Source organism: Mercenaria mercenaria, unplaced genomic scaffold (genome assembly GCF_021730395.1).
Source record: "Mercenaria mercenaria strain notata unplaced genomic scaffold, MADL_Memer_1 contig_1962, whole genome shotgun sequence".
Classification (NCBI taxonomy): Eukaryota; Metazoa; Mollusca; class Bivalvia; order Venerida; family Veneridae; genus Mercenaria; species Mercenaria mercenaria.
The window spans coordinates 1-9,141 of NW_026459985.1; the positions used below are offsets into that span (position 1 = coordinate 1).

The 9,141-nt window shown below is 34.4% G+C and overlaps 1 long non-coding RNA gene across 1 annotated transcript; it reads left to right on the top strand.

Annotated features, from left to right (window-relative positions):
• The first annotated feature begins 592 nt into the window (after positions 1-592).
• LOC128552033 (uncharacterized) lies at positions 593-8,470 on the top strand. Its single transcript, XR_008368954.1, has 2 exons — positions 593-747; positions 8,188-8,470. It is a non-coding gene; the product is annotated as an uncharacterized LOC128552033 (long non-coding RNA).
• Positions 8,471-9,141: the final 671 nt, after the last annotated feature.

The window sequence follows — 9,141 nt, forward strand, 5'->3', positions numbered from 1 at the left end:
CCCCATGCTACTGACGTAACATTTCATGTAATATACACGTTTTACATGATTTCTTTGGAAATAAAGAAAACACTAAATGTTGTAATTTACCTTAGTTACCATCAAAATAATACTACCATGAAAATATCTGTATACATTTGCTATGACCGTGAAACATTTAAGACTTTTTTTCATGGCCTGTATTTTAGTCTTTCACCTTTTGGTATACCTATCATGCATTGGTATGCCTATTAAATTTTGTATATCGTAGTTTGGTATCTCTATGATATCTGGGTATGTTTATCATATTTTGGTATGTCTATTTGTTTTGGTACATCCATCATGTTTTTGTATGTATATAGGATTTAAGCATGTCTATCATACTTTGATATGTCTATCATATCTTGCTTTGTCTATCATACTTTGGTATTTCTTATCATATTTTGGTATTTCTATCATATTTTGATGTGCCGATCAGATTTGATATGACTGTCAATTTTTGTATGTCTACCGGCTTGGTATGTCTGTCATGTTTTGGTATGTCTATTTAATTTTTGTATGACTATCAGTTTTGATGTGCCCACCAGTTTTAGTATGTTGTTTTACAGAATTGTAACGATATACGGTACGGCGACCATTACTGGCATGAGCACAACACTTTAAACATTGTAGGAAGAGATATAGTTCGCAACAAACGTGTATATGCCTACTGTTTTCAATGCTGCTACTACAATAAATGTAACAACCAATTCTGCTGGCAGATGAAAAGTAAGTATACTTAGTTGGGATGATATTTTCAATATTTGTTCCAGTTACATTCGAAAAATATGCAACAAAGATTTAATAACACACGTTCCTGACATAGTCAATATTTGTAAAAAAGATAATTTGACAGTTGCAGAAAGCAGTTCTAGAGTGGCAACTGACTCATCTTTATATCAATAAATCTGTAAGCTTAAATTTCACAGGTCAAAACATTTCATTTAACGAATGAACACTTCCCTTATCGGGTCGAACAACATGCAAAAGGCTTTTATACAAGACACAAGACGCTAATACGATATAACAGTACAGCTATTTGCCGACAAAAACAAGTTCTGTAACAAAACAAATACCTGTAAAAAGAATTGCTTCCATAATAATTGAAAGTTTGATTACATATTAAATCTGATATCACAATCTATTCACTATAGAGTTAAAATATAAGTACAAGTACAAATTAATTAATACACTAAAGCATGCCTAATTAGTGTATAACTGCTAAGAAATTACAAGAAAGCAGCAAAACACATCAGGCACATTAATGAACATACAAAATTATAAACACAATCATAAAAGCAATTATAGGGACTAAAGCAAGCAGTAAATTGTAATAAATCAGATAAGATTTTTGCCAGTGGAGCAAAATTACAGCAAAAGAAAAGGCAATCTGACTAAAGTACTTGATTTTCTAAACGAAGATCTGAGATATGAGGATGACCTATTCACATTCATCTTCCTGTATATTTGGATTTCCGATATTGCTATTTTTATTTTCGCAAATCTATTTTTATTTGAATCAGTCAGACGACTTGTTTCAACAAGCATATAGCTGAACCATCAAAATAGCGTCGAATGTCACAGTGTAAAAAAATATGCAGTCTGTCCGAGGCTCGAACCCGGGACCCCTCGCTTACAGGGCGAGTGCTCTACTGACTTAGCTAACGGACTGCCTAATACATATTCTCTCCTTATGTGACCAAGTCCGTAGCGTGACATATGATGCCTCTTGAAACAAGAGGGCGCAGTCTTGATGTGGTCGTCATAAGAATTACAAACATGAAAAACACAGGCTAAAAATAGATTTTTTAAACTTCTACCTTAACTTTCAAAATGTTGAAAGCAAGGCTGTGATTGGCTAACGGAAGAGTTGTCAGAATTAGTCTATCAATAGCACGTCTTCAGATCCATAGCGTAGCGTTCACTGGATGTGTACTTTAGTCGGATGGAAGAAAAGGCAACAATTAAAACAAATAAAAATAGAAGTATAGGCAGAAACTAGAACGAAACTAAATCAAAGTGCACATTTAAATCCATGAAATGGAACATAAAAGCAAGACTGATCAGGTTGTGACTATATCTACAGGCTTAAGCACATAGAACAGTTACGCCTCACTAACTCCCTAAAGTTTTCCATCACCCTGAGGTCATTTGGGAGGCTGTTCCGAACCCGAGTGGCTTCATACCTGAAAGAACGCCTACCATATGTTTTGGTATTTGAAAGAGTGTTTTGAATTTTTAGTTTGTACAAAATCATGCAAATATCGTGGTGATGGCTTGTGGATAATATTAAAAGTTTCAATTGTAGTGCCTCTCAGTCTGGATAAATATAATGTTGGCAAGTTCAAGACGACCTCTTCGTAACTTGAGATAAAATCGTTAAAAGTAATTCTGAGTGCCCGATGCTGTAGTTTTTCCAACTTGTCTGTATTCATTTTACTGCAAAAAATGCCAAACCAAAGGGCAAAATTTAAAATTTGACCTTATAAATAATTTATATATTACTATTTTACTTTCAGGTGTCAAAAACTTGCTTAATTTTAATAAAAGATTGAGCTGCATTTCAGTCTTTTTTGAACATTTTGTTATTTGGGCCTTATATCCAATTCCACCCAAGACGTTTTAAAGAATCCCATTTGATTTAAGTATTACAGATATTAAAAGAAATAATTAATTCATGAGACCTCTTTACCGCAGAGATGGCTTGAAACTTATTTGGGTTGGCCTGCATTTGTTTGAAACTAAACCATTCAATTAAGATATTACATTCTTTATCGATTGTGTGTTTAAGCTGAGTGACATTTTTGTTTCTAAATGATAAAATATTATATATATATATATATCTGCATAATTGTAATTCTTCTATGAAATAAGATATATCATTTATAAAGATGTTAAAGATAAGAGGACTAAGGATTGATGCTTGAGGCACATCTTTGATGGTTTCCATCCATGAACTGTGAGTTTTGGCATAGTTTAACCTGCTGTTTCCAGCAGGACAAATAGCTAAATATAACAGAGCAGGCGTTTTCAGACAGTCCGTATGCAATATGAGATCACGTGACAGGCAGTCAAAAGCCTTCGACAAGTTCGTGAATGATCACATTTTCTGTTGGTTGACAGTTCTTGTAGTTGTGTTTTTTTTTTTTCAGTATTTTTCTCGGTTATTTTTTCTCGTGGTAGTACCGACACAGACTAATTTGCCCTTAAACGAGCTGCTACCCATTAACCTTTAAATGCCTAGATCTTGAAAGTGGGCCATTGAAATTCTGACTTCGTTATAGCAGCAGGGGCCAGACATTTCACAGTATAATTACAATTTACAAAGTAATAAATTGATTCGCAAGACAACCAGCCTTGATATCGCATTAGCACTAAGTCTTGTAATTTTGTTAGAAGACAACTTTTTATATATTAAAGGGACTGGCCTCCAGTATATATATATCAGTATATATATAGTAGAGAGAATTTATACGAACTAAATCACCACCACAATACACCAGACCAATTACGGCAGAGCTCCTAGCAGTACAAACGAACACGCACATGCCACAGCAAGTCCACTAACCCAATAAGATTAGTTTCGGTGTTGCTTTATATACGAGCCCGAATTGTACTACACATTCGTACTGGTTCAACATCTGCATATATATACTCAAATCTCTGTTTTCATGTCTCACAAATCAGCAGTGACATTTTAGTCTTTTTAACTGATTGGGACCAGAGAAGCTATGTTTTCTCTCTATGAAAGTTAACTGGATCTCGAGGATACATTAAATATATATATATATAGATAATTTGCATTAAGGGATATAATTATATTCAGAACAGTTGACTTTCCCATACGTGATATCCGCTAGGATACAAGTTCGCATTATAAATTATTATATAGTAGAGAGAATTTATACGAACTAAATCACCACCACAATACACCAGACCAATTACGGCAGAGCGCCTAGCAGTACAAACGAACACGCACATGCCACAGCAAGTCCACTAACCCAATAAGATTAGTTTCGGTGTTGCTTTATATACGAGCCCGAATTGTACTACACATTCGTACTGTTTCAACATCTGCATATATATACTCAAATCTCTGTTTTCATGTCTCACAAATCAGCAGTGACATTTTAGTCTTTTTAACTGATTGGGACCAGAGAAGCTATGTTTTCTCTCTATGAAAGTTAACTGGATCTCGAGGATACATTAAATATATATATAGATAATTTGCATTAAGGGATATAATTATATTCAGAACAGTTGACTTTCCCATACGTGAGATCCGCTAGGATACAAGTTCGCATTATAAATTATTATATAGTAGAGAGAATTTATACGAACTAAATCACCACCACAATACACCAGACCAATTACGGCAGAGCGCCTAGCAGTACAAACGAACACGCACATGCCACAGCAAGTCCACTAACCCAATAAGATTAGTTTCGGTGTTGCTTTATATACGAGCCCGAATTGTACTACACATTCGTACTGGTTCAACATCTGCATATATATACTCAAATCTCCGTTTTCATGTCTCACAAATCAGCAGTGACTTTTAGTCTTTTTAACTGATTGGGACCAGAGAAGCTATGTTTTCTCTCTATGAAAGTTAACTGGATCTCGAGGATACATTAAATATATATATAGATAATTTGCATTAAGGGATATAATTATATTCAGAACAGTTGACTTTCCCATACGTGAGATCCGCTAGGATACAAGTTCGCATTATAAATTATTATATAGTAGAGAGAATTTATACGAACTAAATCACCACCACAATACACCAGACCAATTACGGCAGAGCGCCTAGCAGTACAAACGAACACGCACATGCCACAGATTATACTTTTTAAGAATATTTACAATATCAGGAACAAAGCCACGTTGTTTTCGTCTATACTACAAACATATTCTGACAGTCTGGCGTTGAAAACATGTTTTGAGAGAACTGAATTTGGCATATTGCATAATCCTTTTAAAAAACCTAACTTTCTATATTCTATTTCATATATAATGCCTTTCCAGCCTAGCATACTGAGACACATGTCTGTTCGTGTTAAAATAGTAAATCCTTGTATCTTTTTAGCAGCTAGCCTAAGGAATCTGTCTAATTGTGCATAATCAGATTTCTTAAGATTATTCCATATTTCACAACCAAACAATTTTTGAGATAAGGGAAGCCGGTTTGATTCGATTCATGTGGGTCGGGTCAATTGTAAGGGATAGGAGAGAAAAGAGAGACACTTTTGCTTTTTCGCATGCATGTTCCACCTTTTCTGTATCGTTTCATGTATCATTAAGGTATACGTCTACATGTTGAACACTGCGTACTTGGTCAATGGAGCAATCTCCAATCGATAACTGAATTTGAGGCACTTTTCTTTTTGTACTACTTTTGTACTCAAGACCATTATATGACTTTTCAGTGGGTTTATGTTATATCTATATTTGCATGAATACCTATGCGTGATGTTAAGCATTCGCTGAAGGCTTTCAGAACTAGTCGCTGATAGGGCTATATCGTCTGCTGGAGTTGTCGAACCTACATATTGATTTAGGATACACATTCTTTGACCGCTATTTTCTAATTCATTTATGAGATCATCGATGAATAGTTTATATAGCCAAGTAGAAATGGTCCCTCCTTGTCTAATTCCTTGTTTCACGGAGAAGAATTCAGATTGCAGGCCGTTTGCGGCAACACAGCTTGACATATTTGTGTGTGCGTCTACTAATAATGACAATTTTTTTCCTTTTATACCCAGTTTTGACAATTTTTAGAAAACGCCATCCAGCCATATTGTATCAAATGCCTGTTTAGTATCTAGCATGCATACATATGCATTGCTACTGAGTTAATAACTTTGATAGACGCCTTCCTGTAAATTGAAGGAGGCCGTTATAGCACCTGTATGTTTTTGGTAAGCATTTTGCTGCCGATTTGGAAATTCTATTTTATCATCATTAATCCAAGTGTTTAGTTTTTCATGTAATTTTTTTTCTCAGTTTATAAATGCATGGCAGGAGGGTAATAGGACGGTAATTGATGGTTTGCGTTCTTGATTTTCCATTATTTTTGAAGACGTGGATAATCATACGCATTTTACACCTTTGCGGGAATTTTCCCGACTGTATAATGAGATTAAATAATTCTGTATTTGTAACCAGCAACTTATGAAAGCCGTGTTTAATATGTTCATTGCAGATCATATCAAACAAAGGAGCTTTTCTATTATTCAATGACCTGATATGCCTTAATACAATTTCTGGTGTAAGGTTTGGTAAAATTTCGGGACAGTTCAAATCGGTTCGTGTTCGTATATGACCGATTTCTATTTCAACAAAGCTTTTAAAATCATTATCAAAATTCTCTGATTCTAAGGGCGAGTAAACATTTTTGTAGAATTTCGTAAAGGTATATGTTATAACCTCTGGGTCTCTTGTAAGGCCTGTTTCTGTCTCACTGAGAACAAGTTTGGAGTTTCCTCCCTTTTCTCATTCTAACAAGATTCCAGAACAATTTATTGTGTCATTCTGCTGCTTCATCAAGCTCTTGCATGAATTTATTTTCTACCTTTTCAGTTGCTTTTTTGGAGATACAGGGTCCTTACATTCATGTAGCGCTGAATTTACAATGAAGGTGTATTGCTGCTCAAGTTCATTAAAAAGTCCTTGATCAATATTGATGTCACTGTTTACGGAAACTGCAATCGAATTCTTCTTAAGTTACTTCTTAGGTCACATTTTGATTTATAGTCCATTATACTAGCAGGTTTTAGTCCAGTTTTCCTCTTGTCAGTTATATAAGTCCATAAAATATCACATCCCCAGTCTTTCTGAAAACGTTTTAAAGTCCCCATCGCTACTTGTGTTACTAATTTTCCTGGTGTGATCGATTACAAGTTTGTTTAAAACAAGACAAAAAGTTTTAATCCATTTTATATCTTTAATCTACTCTGTAGTTTTATTGCAACGAATATATACGACAATTGTTCAGACATGATAAGTTCTCTTTCTCTCACATATTTGCGACTTTTTAACCTCGAACATTCCAGACAAAATACAGAAAATATGAAAACAACTACTTTTATTCAAGCTTCAAAATACTGAGAAATGTGCCCAAAAATTGGGACACCAAAAATTTAAGTTTTAACCTTGTCGATTAGGGACCTAAGACCATAGAGATTTATTGAACTATATGTTAAAAAACACACTGACCCTAGCTTATACGAAATAGAAGAGATTCTGTATTGACATGCTCTTAGGGCAAAACCAGGACAATAGCTAAAATCTTTACAAACTTACAATAGGCATATACACGGAGACCACTCAAAATTTGCTAATAAAGGTCTAAAACATTCAAATGTCCAATCTACCGCTCTTGTTTCAAACCAGGACTGTCCAACTACAACCTTTGAATTTAAATTGTGTACCCATAACACGAAAAGGACTAATTTTCACGATATTACCTCACTACTTTAGCTATAAGGGAATCATTGATGAAACATAGAGGAGTCTAGCCTTACATGTGCTCATCAGGTTTCAGTTCTTACAGCTTAACTTGTTTGCCGTCAGATTAAAATCTACAGTCGTTAGATAAGTGTGCTGCTCTGAAATCTGTCATCAGCATGTGCTTAAACGACATCATTTACAAGAAAGATCAACTTGCTTAGTTAGTCAACAAATTCAACTCCATTGTTTTCTTGTTTGTTTGCTCAAAAGGAGATTCTGAGGACTTTTGGAACGTTTGATAAACATTGTTTATCAGTTCAGATTGTTTAAATATCCTAGCTGTCAAATAAAACGATCAAACAGGGCATTCTGTTGAATTTATACTGAAATACACATCTTTGTAAAATATATTTTCATCTTATAGGGAGATAATTATACAACATTTTGTAAATAAAACATACATTTCTTGAAGGCTATATGTATCTAAGGTCATCCCCATATCCATTTTATACAAAATAGATGAAACGTGAAAATTTTCATAAAATGTTGCCAACATATACTTATATTTACTTTGTCTAAATCGACAACTCTTTAACAACTTGCCTATGCAGCATCTGCCTAGTATACACCACTGTTATAACGGAGTTCCATTTATTTTAATTTAAACAAATTAGATTTTACTTTCTTATGTAAATAATGCTTTCTTTTAAGCACCTGGTAGCTGGGGAACCTGGACGTCATGGTCTTCATGTGACGTCACATGCGGAAGTGGAACACAAAGCCGTCACAGGGAATGCGATAGCCCAAGACCATCAGACCCGAGACTTTACTGCGCCGGAAACAATAAGGAAACAAAATCATGCCAGAAAAACCTTTGCAAAGGCATGTTAAACTAGTGCCTTTAACATTTATTTGGAATGTACACGTATGCTATTTATTCTTAATGGTCTACAACATACCCTACATATATTGTTAAAGAAGAATTCTTAATCAACATCTTGTTATCTTTTATGATAATCCTTTCACTACAGACTGCCATGCCTTTCTATTTTTTGTCTTCAGTTCAACTTGGTAATTGGGACGCACAAATCAACAACACTACCAAAAGCATGTATTCGATGTGTTTAAACGATCATTTTTATTTCTCGTGATTACAAACATGATATTAAACAATCCCACAAGTTACATGCGATTCAATACATATATTTACGTTTATCGGCGAAAATTGAACGATCTTCTTTGTCCTTATACTGAATTTGAAAGGAAGTTAACAGAGGGAGTAAGCGAGTACGGGCGGCGACAGGTAACTAATACAGCAAAGCATACGATGGATTGAACTACATTATTATAAAAAAGGTTTTATAGAAGAAACAAGATGCAGATACCATATTCAATCTACACAAGAATAGATATTCGGCCCTGGCACATCATTTCAAAAATAAAAATATTGTATTAACAGCACGTGAATAACCTTGTTTATACAAGATTTTTCTCCATTAAATGTATGCATTCATCCAGTGAAAAAGTAGTTTACGTGTTTACGGATTTTGGCATAATAGTTTCGTGCCGTCGCCATATTTCATTATATATTAATATTGCGCCGCATCATTGTAATATCGCTCTAACCACTATAAAGTAAGATTGTGAAGCAACAATGACCATACT